This window comes from Oncorhynchus gorbuscha, linkage group LG12, assembly GCF_021184085.1.
Source record: "Oncorhynchus gorbuscha isolate QuinsamMale2020 ecotype Even-year linkage group LG12, OgorEven_v1.0, whole genome shotgun sequence".
Lineage (NCBI taxonomy): Eukaryota > Metazoa > Chordata > Actinopteri > Salmoniformes > Salmonidae > Oncorhynchus > Oncorhynchus gorbuscha.
In genome coordinates, this window is record NC_060184.1 from 44,955,009 (window position 1) to 44,963,478 (window position 8,470).

Genomic DNA, 8,470 nt, shown 5'->3' on the forward strand with positions numbered 1-8,470 from the left:
GGTTCGCTAGCCAGCTATTGTCGTTCTTTTAACGCAACGTAACGTAAACAACACTGCTAGCTAGCCAGCTAGCCCCAGAATAGCAACACTGCAGAAACTATTACACTCAACGGAACGACTTGATTAGTGTAGTGTCAACAACGCACCCACTGCCAGCTGGCCTACTTCAGCAGTACTGTATCATTTTAATCATTTTAGTCAATAAGATTCTTGCTACGTAGCTTAACTTTCTGAACATTCGAGACGTGTAGTCCACTTGTCATTCCAATCTCCTTTGCATTAGCGTAGCCTCTTCTGTAGCCTGTCAACTATGTGTCTGTTTATCCCTGTTCTCTCCTCTCTGCACAGACCATACAAACGCTCCACACCGCGTGGCCGCGGCCACCCTACTCTGGTGGTCCCAGCGCGCACGACCCACGTGGAGTTCCAGGTCTCCGGTAGCCTCTGGAACTGCCAATCTGCGGTCAACAAGGCAGAGTTCATCTCAGCCTATGCCTCCCTCCAGTCCCTCGACTTCTTGGCACTGACGGAAACATGGATCACCACAGACAACACTGCTACTCCTACTGCTCTCTCTTCGTCCGCCCACGTGTTCTCGCACACCCCGAGAGCGTCTGGTCAGCGGGGTGGTGGCACCGGGATCCTCGTCTCTCCCAAGTGGTCATTCTCTCTTTCTCCCCTTACCCATCTGTCTATCGCCTCCTTTGAATTCCATGCTGTCACAGTTACTAGCCCTTTCAAGCTTAACATCCTTATCATTTATCGCCCTCCAGGTTCCCTCGGAGAGTTCATCAATGAGCTTGATGCCTTGATAAGCTCCTTTCCTGAGGACGGCTCACCTCTCACAGTTCTGGGCGACTTTAACCTCCCCACGTCTACCTTTGACTCTTTCCTCTCTGCCTCCTTCTTTCCACTCCTCTCCTCTTTTGACCTCACCCTCTCACCTTCCCCCCTACTCACAAGGCAGGCAATACGCTCGACCTCATCTTTACTAGATGCTGTTCTTCCACTAACCTCATTGCAACTCCCCTCCAAGTCTCCGACCACTGCCTTGTATCCTTTTCCCTCTCGCTCTCATCCAACACCTCCCACACTGCCCCTACTCGGATGGTATCGCGCCGTCCCAACCTTCGCTCTCTCTCCCCCGCTACTCTCTCCTCTTCCATCCTATCATCTCTTCCCTCCGCTCAAACCTTCTCCCACCTATCTCCTGATTCTGCCTCCTCAACCCTCCTCTCCTCCCTCTCTGCATCCCTTGACTCTCTATGTCCCCTATCCTCCAGGCCGGCTCGGTCCTCCCCTCCCGCTCCGTGGCTCGATGACTCATTGCGAGCTCACAGAACAGGGCTCCGGGCAGCCGAGCGGAAATGGAGGAAAACTCGCCTCCCTGCGGACCTGGCATCCTTTCACTCCCTCCTCTCTACATTTTCCTCCTCTGTCTCTGCTGCTAAAGCCACTTTCTACCACGCTAAATTCCAAGCATCTGCCTCTAACCCTAGGAAGCTCTTTGCCACCTTCTCCTCCCTCCTGAATCCTCCTCCCCCTCCCCCCTCCTCCCTCTCTGCAGATGACTTCGTCAACCATTTTGAAAAGAAGGTCGACGACATCCGATCCTCGTTTGCTAAGTCAAACGACACCGCTGGTTCTGCTCACACTGCCCTACCCTGTGCTCTGACCTCTTTCTCCCCTCTCTCTCCAGATGAAATCTCGCGTCTTGTGACGGCCGGCCGCCCAACAACCTGCCCGCTTGACCCTATCCCCTCCTCTCTTCTCCAGACCATTTCCGGAGACCTTCTCCCTTACCTCACCTCGCTCATCAACTCATCCCTGACCGCTGGCTACGTCCCTTCCGTCTTCAAGAGAGCGAGAGTTGCACCCCTTCTGAAAAAACCTACACTCGATTCCCTCCGATGTCAACAATTACAGACCAGTATCCCTTCTTTCTTTTCCCTCCAAAACTCTTGAACGTGCCGTCCTTGGCCAGCTCTCCCGCTATCTCTCTCTGAATGACCTTCTTGATCCAAATCAGTCAGGTTTCAAGACTAGTCATTCAACTGAGACTGCTCTCCTCTGTATCACGGAGGCGCTCCGCACTGCTAAAGCTAACTCTCTCTCCTCTGCTCTCATCCTTCTAGATCTATCGGCTGCCTTCGATACTGTGAACCATCAGATCCTCCTCTCCACCCTCTCCGAGTTGGGCATCTCCGGCGCGGCCCACGCTTGGATTGCGTCCTACCTGACAGGTCGCTCCTACCAGGTGGCGTGGCGAGAATCTGTCTCCTCACCACGCACTCTCACCACTGGTGTCCCCCAGGGCTCTGTTCTAGGCCCTCTCCTATTCTCGCTATACACCAAGTCTCTTGGCTCTGTCATAACCTCACATGGTCTCTCCTATCATTGCTATGCAGACGACACACAATTAATCTTCTCCTTTCCCCCTTCTGATGACCAGGTGGCGAATCGCATCTCTGCATGTCTGGCAGACATATCAGTGTGGATGACGGATCACCACCTCAAGCTGAACCTCGGCAAGACGGAGCTGCTCTTCCTCCCGGGGAAGGACTGCCCGTTCCATGATCTCGCCATCACGGTTGACAACTCCATTGTTTCCTCCTCCCAGAGCGCCAAGAACCTTGGCGTGATCCTGGACAACACCCTGTCGTTCTCAACCAACATCAAGGCGGTGGCCCGTTCCTGTAGGTTCATGCTCTACAACATCCGCAGAGTACGACCCTGCCTCACACAGGAAGCGGCGCAGGTCCTAATCCAGGCACTTGTCATCTCCCGTCTGGATTACTGCAACTCGCTGTTGGCTGGGCTCCCTGCCTGTGCCATTAAACCCCTTCAACTCATCCAGAACGCCGCAGCCCGTCTGGTGTTCAACCTTCCCAAGTTCTCTCACGTCACCCCGCTCCTCCGTTCTCTCCACTGGCTTCCAGTTGAAGCTCGCATCCGCTACAAGACCATGGTGCTTGCCTACGGAGCTGTGAGGGGAACGGCACCTCAGTACCTCCAGGCTCTGATCAGGCCCTACACCCAAACAAGGGCACTGCGTTCATCCACCTCTGGCCTGCTCGCCTCCCTACCACTGAGGAAGTACAGCTCCCGCTCAGCCCAGTCAAAACTGTTCGCTGCCCTGGCCCCCAATGGTGGAACAAACTCCCTCACGACGCCAGGACAGCGGAGTCAATCACCACCTTCCGGAGACACCTGAAACCCCACCTCTTTAAGGAATACCTAGGATAGGATAAGTAATCCCTCTCACCCCCCCTTAAGTTTTAGATGCACTATTGTAAAGTGACTGTTCCACTGGATGTCATAAGGTGAATGCACCAATTTGTAAGTCGCTCTGGATAAGAGCGTCTGCTAAATGACTTAAATGTAAATGTAAATGTAGGACCAAAAGGCTACTTAACATGCATAGTCACTTTACCCCTGCACATTGACTCGGGACCGGTACCACCTCTATATAGCCTCTTATTTTTCTTTTATTGTTACTTTTGATCATTTTTACATTAGTTTATTTGGTAAATATTTTCTTAACTCTTACTTGAACTGCATTGTTGGTTAAGGGCTTGTAAACACTGAGCGACCCACCCACTAAGGAGAAGTCCTTATCCGTTTTATAGGCCCTACTGCAAGTAGCCTACACATCCATGACAGAAAGGTGAACGCAATCAGAGACCCACTGAAGCAGCACCGCCCCCTAATGAATCTGAGCCTTGGTCCAAAAGCTAAAGCCCCCGGTTGGGTGACCATAATTTACAAGGATTTTCTCCAAGCTGCTAATGAGAACCTTGACGACCTCATAACTAGCCAATGGAGTACCCCACCCAGGTAGTGACACTGCTGGTAAAACTGGCTGCAGTAACCCATGGGGAGGGAATCACACTCAAACAATCAGAGAGGGGACATAAGATTGTGGCCCTGCCGGCACAGAATAATCAAACGGTTTGACTGCACAGAGGTGCTTGGGAAAATGGGTCACAACGGGGGACCAGCTTGTGTGGGTATTAGGGGGAAGGGGGGTATCCAGGCTCCATCAACTTGGACTAGATATTGGTTAATCAAATCTTCCCATTTCTGCTCAATTTGGCAATTGTGCATGCCTTCTTAAACAGCCAAACTGTATACGCATTCACTCAACAAGTTTTCTCATACGTCAGGCTCGGGGATGGAAAAACTGTTGAACATTTGTGCCTGTGTGTTGTGGTGTGCGTGTGGGTTGGGGGGGAGGGGTTGTTGGGTGAGTGAATGAGTATGCATCCCACAACCGTTGACAGAAATGTAGAATTCCTACTACCGGCTGTTGTTATCCTTCGTAGAAGTGCTTATATTATTACGCATACTATTCGGCAATTGTGGAAATGAATATATCATGTTAATATACAGTACCAGTACCACAATAACATACGCACTATACACACACATAGACTTAGTACTGTAGATATGTGGTAGTGGTGGAGTAGGGACCTGAGGGAACACAGGCCCCTACTAAATCTGTGATATGTATTGTAATGTTTTAAAAATTTTATAAACTGCTTACATTTGCCTGGACCCCAGGAAGAGTAGCTGCTGCCTTGGGGTGGGTAGTCTATGTTCTTTTTTCTATGTTGTATTTCTGTGTTTTGCATGGTATGGTTCTCAATCAGAGGCAGCTGTCGATTGTTGTCTCTGATTGAGAATCATACTTAGGTAGCCTGTTTTCCCCATTTTGGTTGTGGGTGATTGTTTTCTGTGTCTGTGTTTTCATACAGAACTGTTTCGTTTTCATTAGGTGTAGTGTTCAGTATTAATTAAGAATATGACAAACACTTACCACGCTGCGTATTGGTCCGATCCTTCATACTCCTCCTCAGAAGAGGAGAGCAAAAACCATTACAGAATCACCCACCACAACCGGACCAAGCAGCGTAGTAACCAGGAGCAGAGGGTTCTGGACTCCTGGACATGGGAGGAGATTCTGGACGGAAAGGGACCATGGGCACAGGCTGGGGAATATCGCCGCCCCAGGGAAGAGCTAGAGGCAGCCAAAGCAGAGCAGCGGAATTATGAGGAGTTAGCGCGGCAGCGCAACAGGGACGAGAGGCAGCCCAAAGATTTCTTGGGGGGGGGGGGGTGCACACGGGGAGTGTGGCTAAGTCAGTTAGGAGACCTGAGCCAACTCCCCGTGCTTACCATAGCGAGAGGTGGACCGGGCAGGCACCGTGATATGCCGTGAGGCGCACAGTGTCCCTCGTGCCCAGGCATAGCCCGGTGCGCTACATCGCAGCTCCTCGTATCGGCCGGGCTAGAGTGGGCATCGAGCCAGGAGCTATGAAGCTGGCTCAGCGCATCTGGTCTTTAGTGCGTCTCCTCGGCCCGGGTTATATGGCACCAGCCCTATGCACGGTGTCCCCGGTTCGCCAGCACAGCCCAGTGCGGTCTGTTCCAACCCACCACATTTGCCGGGCAACGGGGAGTATCCAGCCAGGACAGGTTGTGCAGGCTCTGTGCTCGAGACCTCCAGTGTGCCTCCATGGTCAGGTCCATTCCGGTGCATCCTCCACTCACCAGGCCTCCGGTGGCAGCCCCACGCACCAGGCTGTCTCTCCGTCTCCTCCCTCCAGGTGCTCCCTCCTGTCCAGCGGTTCCAGGGTCTCCCTCCTGTCCAGCGCTTCCAGAGTCTCCCTCCTGTCCAGCGCTTCCAGAGTCTCCCTCCTGTCCAGCGCTTCCAGAGCCTCCCTCCTGTCCGGAGCTAGCAGAGTCTCCCTCCTGTCCGGAGCTGCCTATCTGGACCTGTCAGTCAGAAGCTGCCAGAGCCGCCCGTCAGTCAGGAGCTACAAGAGCCGCCCGTGAGTCAGGAGCTGCCAGAGCCGCCTGTCAGTCAGGAGCTGCTAGAGCCACCCGTCAGTCAGGAGCTGCCAGAGCCGCAGGTCAGTCAGAAGCTGCCAGAGCCGCCCGTCAGTCAGGAGCTGCCAGAGTCGCCCTTCACTCCGACACTGCCGGAGTCTCCCGTCCATTCGTTTTGTGTAGTGTTCAGTATTAATTAAAAATATGACAAACACTTACCACGCTGCGTATTGGTCCGATCCTTCCTTCTTCTCCTCAGTAGAGGAGTACGAAAACCGTTACAATCTCTACTGCTCCTGCTGTCTCTAGAGAGATGAAAATGGCAGGTCTGGGACAGGTAGCACGTCCAGTGAACAGGTCAGGGTTCCATAGCCACAGGCAGAACAGTTGAAACTGGAGCAGCAGCATGGCCAGGTGGACTGGGGACAGCAAGGAGTGTAGCCAGGTAGTCCTGAGGCATGGTCCTATGGCTGAGGTCCTCCGAGAGAGAGAAAGAAAGAAAGAGAGAAAGAGAGAATTAGAGAGAGCATACTTAAATTCACACAGGACACCGGATAACAGACTGACCCTAGCCCTCCAACACGTAAACTACTGCAGCATAAATACTGGAGGCTGAGACAGGAGGAGTGTGCAAAGCTGTTATCAAGGCGAAGGGTGGCTACTACCAATATTTTGGGTTACTACATGATTCCATATGTGTTATGTCATAGTTTTGATGTCTTCATTTTTATTCTACAATGTACAAAATAGTAAAAATAAAGAAAAACCCCTGAATGAGTAGGTGTGTCCGAACTTTTGACTGGTATTGTATATAATAATTTATCGAGCTTAAAGACAATACATGATTACATTATTATGGTGGGAGATTATAATAGAGTTTTAAGTAACTCAATGGACTTTAAACGAAATCACACTACAAACTATCACCCTCATGCACTTAAGCAAATTACTAATATTATTGATATATTGGAACTAGTGGACATATAGAGGCTTAAATATCCTGGCCTAGTGAGATATACATGGTGGAGGCTCAATCAAGCTTGTCGTCCTGGTTATTTTCTTATGTCATTTTTGCTGGCACCAAAAGATAAAACAGTGTTGATAAGGGACAGAATGCTGTTGGACCATCAAATAATTGGTATACACATTACTCTTACAGAATTTCGGTGAGGACGAGGATATTGGAAATGTAATCAAAGCCTACTGGATAACAAATATATTTTAACCAAGGCAGAAGAATTCCTAACTGCCTTTTTCCTACATTAACGTAGGTACAGCAGATCCCGAAGTCATCCATGGTTCACCAAACATTATTTTGAAAGAGGAAGCAAAATACTTTAAGCCAGTAGCAACCCGTCACCTGTTTAGCAAAAAAAACACATTTTAAATTATGTTGTTGCCTGTTTTGCATGTTATTTTGGCATTAATATGTGTCACATATCAGTTTGCAAACAATGTAAAATGAAAATGTTTTTGAGTTAATAAACATGGTCTCTTTTTTTCTTTCCTGCTCCAAAAGCTCCAAAATGCAGGTGTTTCAGCCTAGCTCAGTGCTTTCTGTGGTGGAGGGGCAGCCAGCAGAAAAAAAGAGTGTAGGGGTCGGTAATCTTCTGTAGTTGCGCCAGGATTGGCTCAGTGTTCTGTCACTCATGAGGACACAAACTTAACAACAACTCAAATCTACAGGGAGAGCTAAAAAAGTTCAAACCCCCTTGGGTGCTGCCATAGATTTACATTAGAAGAGCCCATCCAAGAAGGCTCAAGGTCATTGGCCACAGATAAAATGATGTCAAATTCCGTTATAAATTCCGTAGCTTTGATTGGACTGATCATGTCAACATCATACTTCATCGCTAGCAAACTACACAAGAAGTCATCATCATAAATCACATCGATAATCTACTGTCAAATCCTGTCACATGAAAATAAATTATAGAAATGAGAGAAATATAAGATGGCGTCGAAGAGGATGGGTGACATTTTTACATACTCCTGTGCTATTTTGTTAGATTTATGCGTTGTTTGTAACTTATTTTTAAATGTATTTTGTACACAATGTTGCTGCCACCGTCTCTTATGACCAAAAATAACTTCTGGACATCAGAAGAGTGATTAATCACTGTCCGACGAGAAGGATATACTGCTTTCCTGGGAACAGGCCCAAATCCACATAATTATATCGTGAAGAAAAGATGGAGGAAAAGAGGACGCAGATCGGGCTTCCTTCTGAGTAAACTACTTGCAATCATTGTAAAATAAAATTGATGACTTACGATTACGATTATCCTACCTATCTTATGTTTCATCGAGTCGTGGCTGAACGATGACATGGATAATATAGAGCTGGCGGGATTTTCCATGCACTGGCAAAAGAGAAGAAGCTACATCTGGTAAGGCAAGGGGTGGGGTGTGTGTCTTTTTGTCTATAACAGCTGGTGCGCAATGTCTAATATTAAAGAAGTCTCGGGGTATTGCTCGCCTGAGGTAGAGTACCTTATGATAAGCTGGAGACCACATTATCTACCAAGAGAGTTCTCAACTATATTATTCGTAGCCGTCTATTTAACACAACAGACCGATGGTGGCACTAAGACCGCTCTCAAACAACTCTATAAGGCGAAAAGCAAACAAGAAAATG